The sequence below is a fragment of the Oryx dammah genome, unplaced genomic scaffold (genome assembly GCF_014754425.2).
Source record: "Oryx dammah isolate SB20612 unplaced genomic scaffold, SCBI_Odam_1.1 HiC_scaffold_186, whole genome shotgun sequence".
Lineage (NCBI taxonomy): Eukaryota > Metazoa > Chordata > Mammalia > Artiodactyla > Bovidae > Oryx > Oryx dammah.
Genome location: NW_024070357.1, coordinates 658 through 14,232, shown reverse-complemented (window position 1 = coordinate 14,232; position 13,575 = coordinate 658). Strand labels below are relative to the sequence as shown.

The 13,575-nt window shown below is 43.8% G+C and overlaps 1 long non-coding RNA gene across 1 annotated transcript; it reads right to left on the bottom strand.

The window, feature by feature from the left end:
- Nucleotides 1-11,029: 11,029 nt before the first annotated feature.
- Nucleotides 11,030-13,362, bottom strand: LOC120859195. The gene is made up of 3 exons (XR_005720046.1): nt 13,217-13,362; nt 11,206-11,289; nt 11,030-11,118 (listed from the first exon to the last, which is right to left on the bottom strand). It is a non-coding gene; the product is annotated as an uncharacterized LOC120859195 (long non-coding RNA).
- Between the last annotated feature and the right edge of the window lie 213 nt (nt 13,363-13,575).

Sequence of the window (13,575 nt, the reverse complement as noted above, 5' to 3'; positions counted from 1 at the left end):
CCTGACTCTTTGATTTACAGCTACTGTTCATGTATTTTTAATTCTCCATTTTAGGAGTAGACTGTTGCCATGTTTTAAGGACATCAGAATAGCAAAAGTCTAACAGTGACGGGTTATTTTTTTTGTGGAAACAGAATGAGCTTTTACATGTTTCATAATCTTAAATAATGCTTATTTACTTTACCAAAGTAACAAAAGATTTTAAAAACAAATGTAAATCACTTAAAGGCAAAGAAATTCATAATCTGTTTTTGAAAGCTTCATTCTAAGAAAACTTTGTTCTCTTAACATAGAGAGTAGACTAAATCCCAGTCTGGTACCAGCTTACCAGACAACAAACAAACAAAATGTGTTTATTGGTGAATCTTAGAAGTCTTTCCCATAAATCTTGAAGTAGCAGTATTCTTGCAAAGGCATCAGTGTGAGACCATAGAAGGCATGCTTAAAAGCTGATTAAATTGCAATTGACAAAGTAGCCTGGTCATTGCTGTGATATGTAACACTTTAATATGATAACTAGAATTGTAACTGACAACATTTTACCAGGACATGTCAGATTTTCATGAATTTCACATACTTTCTAGGATATCTATATTAGTAACATCAACCATACAATATAACATGACAAGATTCATCACTTCTCCAACAATGCTTCCCACGTAATGTAACATGTCAAATGAACTCAGGTAGTTTAATATCTCTCTTTGGGATGTCTCAGGGGCCCTGTGAAGCACCCCAAAGTTAGCTAGAAGTCAAATGATTTAGGAAATATTTTCAATAAATATCAAACGGGTTTATAACACTCAGTCGGATTGGATCATATAAGTCACTATGAAACAATTGTTACTCACTTAGCCAAAGTTAACAAAAGATTTCAAAGGTAAACATAGATCACTTCAGAGATAAAGAAACTTAAAATCCATTATCAAAGGCAGTTAAACATCTCAAGAAAACTTGCATTTATGCACAAAACTCTTCCCTTGGGGTCCACTTCCCATAAAACCTCATCACGTTCTGTATCCATTACTTTGTTCTCCTGAAGAGCCTGAAACAGCCACCTGTAAGTCAGGCTTACTTCCTTCTCCCTTCATAAAATGTAAGTTCATTTCTCATATCTTTTTTTACTGAAAACACACATCCTTCTTTCCTTAAGCAACCAAGAACTGACCTTTATGTTAGCATTCTATAGATTGGTGAACATAATTACCAGTGATAATTTCTAAGGAAAATTCTAGAGGACATCTCAGGATGGCATCAAACATTATTCATTAATGGTCAAAAATCTCTAGTTTCTCTCTAAGAGGAAGTTAGTGCTCAGTAATGAATGTTTCAGAATCTTATTCTATTTGGAAATGACCTAGCTATTCAATAAACTTCTGTCACTTAGTTTAGCACACCCCTAAAAATTCAAGTTAACCCAATCTGGAGAGACTATTTAGACAGACATTCCTAAAATATAGTTATTTTTAATAGTTTATCTAAAAGTTCATATCTCATTTACATTTTTTAGTTTTTTTTTCTAGAGGTTTCCTTGTTGACAAACTTGTAACAGATATAAAATATAACAATATTTAACTTATAATAAACCCAGGCACAATGAAAATATTAAGCTTAATATTAATGACTCTTAGACATGTCTATATTAGACTAGCAAACAAACATTAATACTAGATATTTCATATTGAATATTTCCCAGTTCACGTGAATCTGATATTCATTTAGGTTAATTTCTCTTGTCTTTAGAATTGTCTGACTTGTAAGTACTTATTTTTCTACGAAGTGAAGTGAACTGAAGTCGCTCAGTTGTGTCCAACTCTTTTTGACCCCATGGACTGTAGTCTAACAGGCTCCTCTGTCCGGGATTTTCCAGGCAAGAATACTGGAGTGGGTTGTCATTTCCTTCTCCATGAGATCTTCCTGACCCAGGGACTGAACCCGGGTCTCCTGCATTGTAGGCAGACGCTTTACCATCTGAGCCACCAGAGAAATGTGACCCTCCAATATACGGCCAGCTGACTTGCAAGAAGCATCCTGAAAGGATGGTCTTTTCAACAAGTGGTGGTGGAACAACTAGAGAGCCATTAAGTGAAACAAACCAACCAACTACCCCCAACCCTTACGTTAAGAATCTTTATTCTTCAACTTTTCTTTAGGCCAATTATTAGAACTCATTTCCCATTTTGGCAATATTATTAAAACAAATAAACAAACAAAAGACACACACAATGAGACATACATAAATTGAGACAGACAGACAGAAATCTGATAGTTTTCCACTTGATATTTAAAATGTCTCTTTGACACCCCCCCACCCCACCCCCATTTTTCTTGAAGTTCTAATTTGCCCAAGGCTGAGGTCTCAGGCAAAGTGGGCTGTGTATTTCAGGGACATGGAAAGGGTTAGTTCAGTTCAGTCGCTCAGTCGTGTCCGACTCTTTGCAACCCCATGAATCGCAGCACGCCAGGCCTCCCTGTCCATCACCAACTCCCGGAGTTCACTCAGACTCACGTCCATCGAGTCAGTGATGCCATCCAGCCATCTCATCCTCGGTCGTCCCCTTCTTCTCCTGCCCCTAATCCCTCCCAGCATCAAAGTCTTTTCCAATGAGTCAACTCTTCACATGAGGTGGCCAAAGTACTGGAGTTTCAGCTTTAGCATCATTCCTTCCAAAGAAATCCCAAGGTTGATCTCCTTCAGAATGGACTGGTTGGATCTCCTTGCAGTCCAAGGGATTCTCAAGAGTCTTCTCCAACACCACAGTTCAAAAGCATCAATTCTTCAGCACTCAGCCTTCTTCACAGTCCAACTCTCACATCCATACATGACTACTGGAAAAACCATAGCCTTGACTAGATGGACCTTAGTCAGCAAAGTAATGTCTCTGCTTTTGAGTATGCTATCTAGGTTGGTCATAACTTTTCTTCCAAGAAGTAAGCGTCTTTTAATTTCATGGCTGCAATCACCATCTGCAGTGATTTTGGAGCCCCCCAAAATGAAGTCTGACACTGTTTCCACTGTTTCTCCATCTATTTCCCATGAAGTGATGGGACCGGATGCCATAATCTTCGTTTTCTGAATATTGAGCTGTAAGCCAACTTTTTCACTCTCTTCTTTTACTTTCATAAGAGGCTTTTTAGTTCCTCTTCACTTTCTGCCATAAGGGTGGTGTCATCTGCATATCTGAGGTTATTGATATTTCTCCCAGCAATCTTGATTCCAGCTTGTGTTTTTTCCAGTCCAGCGTTTCTCATGATGTACTCTGCATATAAGTTAAATAAGCAGGGTGACAATATACAGCCTTGACGGACTCCTTTTCCTATTTGGAACCAGTCTGTTGTTCCATGCCCAGTTCTAACTGTTGCTTCCTGACCTGCATACAGATTTCTCAAGAGGCAGGTTAGGTGGTCTGGTATTCCCATCTCTTTCAGAAATTTCCACAGTTTCTTGGGATCCACACAGTCAAAGGCTTTGGCATAGTCAGTAAAGCAGAAATAGATGTTTTTCTGGAACTCTCTTGCTTTTTCCATGATCCAGTGGATATTGGCGATTTGATCTCTGGTTCCTCTGCCTTTTCTAAAACCAGCTTGAACATCAGGAAGTTCATGGTTCACGTATTGCTGAAGCCTGGCTTGGAGAATTTTGAGCATTACTTTACTAGCGTGTGAGATGAGTGCAATTGTTCGGTAGTTTGAGCATTCTTTGGCATTGCCTTTCTTTGGGATTAGAATGAAAAGTGACCTTTTCCAGTCCTGTGGCCACTGCTGAGTTTTCCAAATTTGCTGGCATATTCAGTGCAGCACTTTCACAGCATCAAGCTTTTTCCTAGGCAGTCTTTTTAACAAACTTGTTGTTTTTAATTGCATATGCAAAAAGAACTGGTTTTGCAGTTTCCAAGAAAAAAATTTTTCAGTTTAATCAGTTTTCTCCAGAGTCTAAAGAATATTGTGGCCATCCTGTGTCAGAAAGTCACCTTTACTTTCTGTAGTCATAGTTTTATACCTAAATTATAGGCCAAATAGTGCTCAAATGGACTCTGATATCAGGGGCAGATCAGCTGATAAAAATCTTGGATTGTCCCTCTGACGGGAAGGGAGGTCTTTGTCCCATCAGAAGGATCTGAAGGGTTAAGGGAATTTGCAGGAGTGGGGGAAGCTTGATCCTTCCCCATCCTGAGAAGCAGGAGTAGTTACAAGGGAATTCTTTAGGATGTTCAAGGGTGGAGGAAGCTTGGTTCCCTCCCCACCTGAGAGATAAGCATAGTTAGAAGCTGATCTTCAGAATGTTAGGAGAGCTTTTTAATCATTCAGGCTTTTGAATACAGGAGAAAGGCCTGGACCAAAGGGAACCTCAGAACCGTTTCCTAGAGATCATGTGGGCATGAAAGGTCGAGTAGGGGTCATCTAGGAAACCCGATGGAGAGAGACAGAGGGGGCAGGAGATAGGGAGGCAACAGGAAGACATGCGGCATGAGTCCCTGAAATCCGGATTCCGACTGAGGGCCACGAAGGACTGAACGTAAGGAGATTCTGAGTTCTCTCACTGCTTTTGGCAAAAGCTAGTGTGCCTTTCAGAGGCCATTTTTTGGGGGGTCCCCCACGGCGTAGGAGTGCGGCAGCTGTGATGGTGCAGGAGTGCAGCTGGGAGGAGCTACCACACTTCCAAGGTCGGGGCGGCAGCTGAGAGGAGCTACCTCACATCCGAGGTAAGGAGCAGTGGCTGTGCTTTGCTGGAGAAGCCATGAAGAGACACCCCACGTGCAAGGTAAGAGAAACCCAAGTAAGACAGTGGCTCTGAGAGAGGGCATCAGAGGGCAGACAGACAGGAACCACAATCACAGACAACTAGCCAGTCTGATCACATGGACCACAGCCCTGTCTAACCCAATGAAACTAAGCCATGACCTGTGGGGCTACCCAAGACAGGTGGGTCATGATGGAGAGGTCTGACAGAATGTGGTCCACTGGAGAAGGGCATGGAAAACCACTTCAGCATTCTTGCCTTGAGAAGCCCATAAAACAGTATGAAAAGGCAAAAAGATAGGACCCTGAAAGATGAACTCCCCAGGTCAGTAGGTGCCCAATATGCTACTGGAGATCAGTGGAGACATAAGTCCAAAAAGAATGAAGGGATGGAGCTAAAGAAAAAAAACAACACCCAGTTGTGGATGGGAATGGTCTTAGAAGCAAGGCTCAATGCTGTAAAGAGCAATATTGCATAGGAACCTGGAATGTTAGGTTCCTATGACTCAAGGCAAATTGGAATGGTCAAACAGGAGATGGGAAGAGTGAACATCACGTTGGACCATAAAGAAAGCTGAGCGCCGAAGAATTGATGTTTTTAAACTGTGGTGTTGGAGAAGACTCCTGAGACTCCCTTGGACTGCAAGGAGATCCAACCAGTCCATTCTGAAGGAGATCAGCCCTGGGTGTTCGTTGGAAGGACTGATGGTGAAGCTGAAATTCCAATCCTTTCATCCCTGATGTGAAGAGCTGACTCATTCGAAAAGACCCTGATGTTGGGAGAGATTGAAGGCAGGAGGAGAAGGGGACGAGAGGATGAGATGGTTGGATGGCATCACCAACTCAATGGACATGAGTTTGAATAAGCTCTGGGAGTTGGTGATGGACAGGGAGGTCTGGCGTGCTGCAGTCCGTGGGGTCACAAAGAGTCGGACACGACTGAACGACTGAACTGAACTGAGTTTGTATTTGGGCCAGGCCTTTTGCAGGGTTAAAATTTCCAGTTTCTGAGAATGTAGCCAGGGGGTGAGTCTGAGAGAGGCTCCTGGGAAATACCAGAGCTCACTCTTAGCCTGTCTGCCATAGAATGGGGTACTGAGAGTCACCGACTGACAGAAAGGCGTCCCCTTTGTCCCAGTGATCTCCCCTGTGACTAATGCATGAAAATGGCTGCCCGACCCAACAGCTGCGCCCGACAGTGAGAGATGACCCCTGAGAACCGTGCAGCTAGGGCACCGTGTGACCCGGGCAGAGACAGACTCCATACTTTTCACAAGTGCACGGGGAACATTCTCCAAAATTGACCATATGTTAGGCCAGAAAATAAGTCCACTATAAATAGACTCAAATCATACAAAGGAACTGTTTCCTGTCACAATGCAGCGAAACGAGAAGTTAATAGTAGAAGGAAAGGCGGGAAAATCCACAAGTATGTGAAGATTAAACACACTCTTACATAACCAGTAGGCTAAAAAGTAATAGTAATAATAAAGGGAACTTAGAAAAATACCTGGAGACAAATCAAAATATAAACAGAACATACCAAAATGTACGGGACTCTGCAAAAACATCACCAACAATGAAATGTAAAGCTGTTAATGCATACATTTAAAAGAAAGCTCAAAGAAGCACCTATCTTTACACCTAGGCAGAAAAGGGAGACCAAACCAAACTCAAAGCTAGAAGAAGGAATGAAAATATTAAAGATTAGCTCTCAGATAAATACACAGAAGAGGAAAACCAAAGAAATCAATTTTAAACAAAAGTTACTTCAACCAAGTTAACATAAGTAACAAGTCTTTAAACAACAGTCTTGATAAAACAAACCAGAAATTCATTCAGTTGGTAAAAACAGTAAAATAATATCGTAAAATAAAAACAGTAAAATGCATTTTATTCTTTGAAGGTTTAAAAAAATTCAATTTACTGAAAATTCCAAAGAGGTTATAATACAGGTACATGATATACTTTGCCTTAATTTGTGCCTCCTATCATTTAGCCTGTGTGTCCAGGGCCATTTGCCCTCCACAGGTAGTATTTTGTTTTTTACGGATCCTTCTAGAGCTCCTTGTAAGCAAACATGAAAATATATTTCTCCTTCATGCCCTAATTAAAAACACAAACAGTGATATATTAAGCACGGTGTTTTGTTACGTGCTGCTCTTATTTCTTTGACAGCACCGTGGGAACTGTCCTCCCTCAGGACACGCTTTCCTGCACAGCAGTGCGCTGAGTGGATGGTGCACTATTATAATACACTTTGCCCACCCACACTGGGATGGACACTGATATGCAACAATCTGTTTATATTACAAAACATGCTGCAATATAGAACTTTGACCTGTGTTATTCTGCTGCTAGCAAATGTGTAGGATATATTTCCAAAGAATTTGTAACCTGGAGTGTTTGTAAGAGAGAGAGCATTTGATAAGATGCTACCAGTAAGATTTTGCTGAGCCAGCAATGAGCCTTTCTCTTTAAACTGCAACTTCTCTATCACACGACCCCCCCCACCTGTGTTTAAAACTGCTTTCCAACGTTTTCTAACCTTCAGAAACCCTCTATAGTCTTCCCTTTCATCAGCACTGCCCTTTATTCTCAGTACAGTTACAACCTCACTGGGTACGTACCTGTTGTCTCCACCCTTCTCTGGGTCCATCACTGCTCAACTCACTTCTCTAGAGCTGGAGCCAACATGGCCAGATAACCCCTTGAGCGTAGAGGAATGGGTCACGGATGGTCCGAACCAGGGAACCTGGTGCCCAGGAGAGAGTCAGGGTCCCTAAGGGGTGTGACTGGGGAGAACGAAAGGTATATCAGGTTTGATCCATGGTAATTTTTCAGGTGAAGATTCTACAGAGCCCAGACGTGGGAGGAGTCTCGGTTGGAGATAAATACTTGGGAATTTGTTCCCAAATAGCACAGCTAAAATGGGAGGCAGGGACTCCAAAGGGAACAGCATGTGAGTGAGTCTGCTGTGAACCTGCTGTGAATGCCAGGGAGAGACACGCACTGGGACAGGACGCAGCAGAGAGAAAGGAAGGCAGCAGCAGGCATTCCCAAGGGAAGGAGAGAGCGTCATGGCAATAAGGACGTGTCACAGAAGCGTGTGCCACCGCAGGGTGGAGGTGAATGGAAAAGGGGTCAGAAGTCCTTAAGAAGTCCTGGCAAGTTGCTTCATGAGAGGCTAAGGGCAGAATGAGACCATAGGATACAATGAAAAACAGATAAAACCGGTAGGTAAACCCATTCATGTTCAAATTGAGATTTTGTTAAAATGTTCTTTTAAGGAACATAGAAATACAATCTCAGATGGGAGGACATTGACGTTTAGGTGATGGCTGACAGAATGACTCCCTGCCTAAAACGAGACCCTGTCAGCAACAGTTCTGTGCAGAGCCGGGCACAGAGCTCATGACGCCGGCGGACAGAGGCGTAGGAGACACGTGTGGACACGGCGGCTGACTGGAGGCCTTCAGGGGAGAGGGGCTTCTTGCAGACCACATGTGCCAGTGTGCGGACAACGTCAAGGGGGAGCTATTTGGGTCTTAGGAATTACTTAACCTGAAAAAAATCACTTAAACTGAATTTGAAGTTGGCACCATGTAAAGTGCAGTGGCTTCCTTGGTGGTTTGGGTCGTAAAGAATCTGCCTGCAATGCTGGAGACACAGGTTTGATCCCTGGGTCAGGAAGATCCCCTGAAGAAGAGAATGGCAACCCACTCCAGTGGTCTTGCCTGGAGAACTCCAAGCACAGAGGAGCCTGGTGGGCTGCAGTCCCCGGGAAGCATGGCAGGAATAGTCCCAGCGACGTGCGGAAGCGTGCTGGGTGCTGGACGGCTGCCTTTTCGCCAGGACAAAGCCCGCCAGCTTCGTTATCAACCCCTTCTGCCTCTGAACTTTACTTGTATTTTAGTGTGGTTCTCTTTTATAATTTAAAAGCCACATTCCTTAAACTTTCCAAGCAGTTTTCCTGGTGGCTTTCTCCCGTGGAAGTAGGACTTCTAGGCATGGGTTCTATGTTTCCTTTCTACATAAACTTCATAAAAAGCCCAGCATTTTTTTTTGAGGCAACAGTTTTTGCAAACTGCAGAAATAAATTTATTTTGGTCCATACTGGCCAAGACTACAAAAATTGCTCCTCAGACTCTTAAGTTTAAAATAGGCTCTGTGGTACCATCAAGGTTCCTGCTGATCTCAGATCCTGTGATCTTGCTTGTGCCTGGACTGTCAGCCATGTACTCTGTCTGACTGCCAGGGCCCTGTGTCATCCATCTGTGTGGGCACGTGGCATCCAATGTGCTGTATTTCTGTGAGTACTCAGAGCAGAATCAAATCCCTGGATCACGGACTGCCAACTCCTCGCCGGGCTGCACCCGCGCCCACACCCGCGCCCCTCCCCGCCCCACCCCTCTCCGCGCCTCTCCGCGCCTCTCCGCCCCTCTCCGCGCCTCTCCGCCCCTCTCCGCCCCCCTTCCCTTCATCATGTGTGCGCTCACTCATGTCAATTCGCACCGTGTGTTTCCACCCTCCAAGTCGGTGCCCATCTCACGGCCTTTGTACTTGCTCTTCGCTCTGCCGAGAATGCAGTTGTCCTAGAGCTTGAAGTGGCTGCTGTTTTCTGCTCATCCGGATGGCAGCTCAGATATTAACCTCTGGCATGCGCACTCTTGGACCACCCCATCTCACGCTGGTGTCTCCCCTCCACCCTCCCACGTGATCCTGATGTTTTCCATCAACGTCGTTGTCTAGTCACTAAGTCATGTCTGACTCTTGCGACGCCATGGACTGCAGCCTGCCAGGCTCCTCCATCCATGGAATTTCCCAGGGAGGAATGCTGCAGTGGGTTGCCATTTTCTTCTCCAGGGGATTTTCCTGACCCAGAGATTGAACCCATGTCTCCTGCTTGGCAGGTGGATTCTTTACCACGGAGTCACCTGGAAAGCTCCGTTTTTTCTTTATAACGCTAATCAAAACTTTTCCCCCAATTAAAATTTTTATTTATGAGTCTGTGTACTCCAGAAAGCCACATGAGGGCAGGGTCTCTATCTATCCCATTTATTAATGTGCCTCCAGTGATTACAATTCTCAGTTGATAAGTATTTACTGAGTAATGAATGCAAGAGCCTTAAAGTCCCTTTAATTCAAATTCATGGATCAGAAATGAGAAGTGAGCTGCCAGGTGTCATACATGTGGTCACCTCAAGCCAATCCAGAGATAGTGAACTGCACACTTCAGAGCAGAATGAACTGCTAGTGGCTGAAAAAATAAGATGGACAGTGGCATTCAGGAGAAAAAAAAAATTGTCCACAATATAAGCTGTGGGAAAATATAGTGTGACTTATTACAGCAACAGATCTTATGAAAACAGGAGCAAAAATTGCCTCAGTGACTTGATAGTACTTGAAGCTATGGTTTTTCCTGTGGTTTTTTCGTGTACGGATGTGAGAGCTGGACTGTGAAGAAGGCTGAGCGCCGAAGAACTGATGCTTTTGAACTGTGGTGTTGGAGAAGACTCTTGAGGGTCCCTTGGACTGCAAGGAGATCCAAACACTCCATTCTGAAGATCAACCCTGGGATTTCTTTGGAAGGAATGATGATAAAGCTGAAACTCCAGTACTTTGGCCACCTCATAAGAAGAGTTGACTCATTGGAAAAGTCTCTGATGCTGCGAGGGATTGGGGGCAGGAGGAGAAGGAGACGACCGAGGATGAGATGGCTGGATGGCATCACGGACTCGATGGACGTGAGTCTGGGTGAACTCCGGGAGATGGTGATGAACAGGGAGGCCTGGCGTGCTGCGATTCATGGGGTCGCAAAGAGTCAGACATGACTGAGTGACTGAACTGAACTGAACTGAATGATTCAAATTCAGAGACTCCTAAGACCTTACCCAGAATTTATTGGCATAATGTTTTTCTAGGGCGTGAGGAAAGCCATCTAAGTGTGCCTCCTGATATTTCGTTTTAACATGTTCATGAGCAAAACAAAGAATATGAAACAAAAGACACCTTCAAGCATGTGTGGCTAGGTGATTTTAAATTATTGATCAAAAGTATAATTTTCTCTTAGAATAAAATGTGATTTCTGCTTCCAAATAAATACAAAGAGTGTCTGGACTTCCTCACCAGTAGTAACTGGTAATTAGAAAGCTGAACAAAATACATAAAACGAACCCTGAGTCAGAATGCTTGGCCAGAGACAACCTGGAAACCAACCCCATCACCATAAAACCTGAGACCGGAGATCACGTGGTGAAGAAGTCCCCTGGGCTTCCTCACCCTGCTGCTGTCTTCCTGGGCACCCCTTCCAGTTAAGTCTCTTGCTTTGTCAGCACGTGTGAGCCCACTCTAGGGCCCTGGAGAGGGTTCCCCTTCCTGCAGCGATAGGAGGAACAGTGTCTAACTTGCTCACCTACCATTGGGAATTAGAAAGCTGAACAAAATAGGAAACTGTTCTCAGACCCTGAACAGCAGGCAGTGTGGGGGTTCCAGGGCTAGGTTCCTCACGTGAAGGTGAGCACGCACACCAACCTGATGACTCCGCACCTACTGGGGTCCAGCCCCAGTGGATCCTGGGAAATCGAAGGAGGGGACGGCGTCGGCATCTTTGGAAATAACTTATTTAATTACAGATAGAGAGGGATTAGAATACTGGCAGAGAAAAGAGGCCGAATAACTTGGTTCACGTGAGATACCAATCACCACCTACGTAGCCAGCAGGCATCTTCCCGTTCTCCCAAAGGAGAGGAGGCACTGAGCCCCCACCCCCCCCATCCCGGTCCAATCTTAGAAGCCCAGGCAAAATTAATAGGCTTGGTGGGTACCCATGCACCAGATGGGAATTCGGCCAGAAAATAGTAGGAGAGAAAAAGGGGCTGAATAACTTGGTTTGCGTGGGATACCAATAAAATTCCAAGACAAGGAATTTGCACCATCCACGTTGGGCCGCCAGTGCCACTTGAATATCGGAAGGTTCCCACTCCTTGGGCTCCTTCTCCCGTGGGCTTGAAAACTGGGGCAAATAAGTAGACTTGGAGGGCAACCACGCTCCAGATGGGAATTCAGCCAGAAAAACGGGGAGCAGAAAAGGACAACATGAGGGAATCAGTCTTTCCGGAAACTGATCCGATTTCTTTATATTTGGGTTTGCTTATATACCTTTTGTTACACATAGGGATGAACACAGCGTCACGCAGGGGTCAGCAGTCCTGACCTTTATCAAAATCAGGTGCTTCACATACATGAATAACAAAACTGACATTCTATGGTCCTTTCTTTCTGATAACCAAAAACTTTATTTCTTCCAAGGGTGTTTTTTCTTAAACCAGGCCCCCCCTCCAGATAAAGTTGCATTCCTATAGGGTGAGGGTGTAGTGAGTTACAATCAAGAAAGGAATTTATTTAACCCAAGGTTAACAGGATTAATCTTAAAGGTTAATACTTATTTCTCCTATATCTTTAAAGGTTAATACTTATTTCTCCTATATGTTAGTTATATTCATTATACGAGAAGGGAACATGGAAATTTAGCAGCAAACATCAGCCCAACAAATGAAAATCCTTTCATCAATGCTCCCCTTAAGATCTATTTAGTCTTAAGATAGCGATAAAGTTACATTTTTACATAATAAGGACACAGTGATTTATAACAAAGCACAGTGATTTATAACAAAGCACAGTGATCTATTACAAAAGAGAAAATCCATTAACTCAAAAAGTCTAGTATTGCTGACATCAAATACTATATTTCCTTTTCTATATTCCAAATACATTGATTAATATGTTCCCAGGTGCCTAAGAATATGGAGGCCTGGCGGCAATCATTGACTCAATGAGAAGAAAAAGCCCTATGCTAATTAAGACTCTCAAAATACTCCAAAACTCTGTGCTGTTATGGTTGAGAGGTAGTAAGCAATCATGTGGCAGGAGTATGGATAATCCTGTCACACAAGCTAGTCTGTCAGCAGAGAGGTTTGACCTGAGACATCCTTGTCCCACCCAGGGGAGGGAATTAGCCGCAATTATTGACACAACAAATGAAAAACCCTTCACCCATATAATTCCTAACCAACCCACTATACTGATAATTTCTAACTCCCAAAAGAATTTGCCTTTAGTAAGTCTAAAACATCTCGTGCCTCTCAGGTTGGGAGGCTGTAAACAATCACATGTGACCGGACGAACCTATACAGGCGGGCTAGATAACCTTCAGAGGAGTCCGTAAGCCGAAACACTCTTGTCACGCCCAGAATTTTTATTGCCTTGGAGCTGCACGTTTACTCCTTCTCCGAGAGAAACGGTTATGGGGGAGAGCCCCCCGTAAAGTCAGAGGCGTAGGTGAGAGCATAAAACAGACTCTGGTTTGGGGGTTAGCTGTTTCCTGAGGCTTGATCACGCCTTTGCGTCTGCCAAGCCTCCTTCCTCATGACCTTTGCCATGGGCGGAGTTCCTCACGCTGGTTCTCAGCACGCACCTCTCTGCCTTCAGGCGATTTTCACGCTGCAACTGCAGGCAGAGGAGCCCATGAACATTCTGGCAGAATCTGAATTGAGAACACGGGTGAGCCGTGAGGCCACGGAGGCTATGATCTGTGTGGCAGGGCATCAGAAAGGAGGGAGCTACTCACATAAAAAGTTCCACAGCTAAAAAAAAAAAAAAAAAAGTTTCACAGCTGCTGAATGATCCCTTTGAGTCTTTACCGAATATCAGTATCAATCGGAGGACACACAGGTGAGATCCATAACGAATAAAAACACAAAAACATAAAATATTGGTCTCAAAGCAAAAATAAAACAATTCCTTCCACATTAAATGTTTTTCAAAGTATGGCAA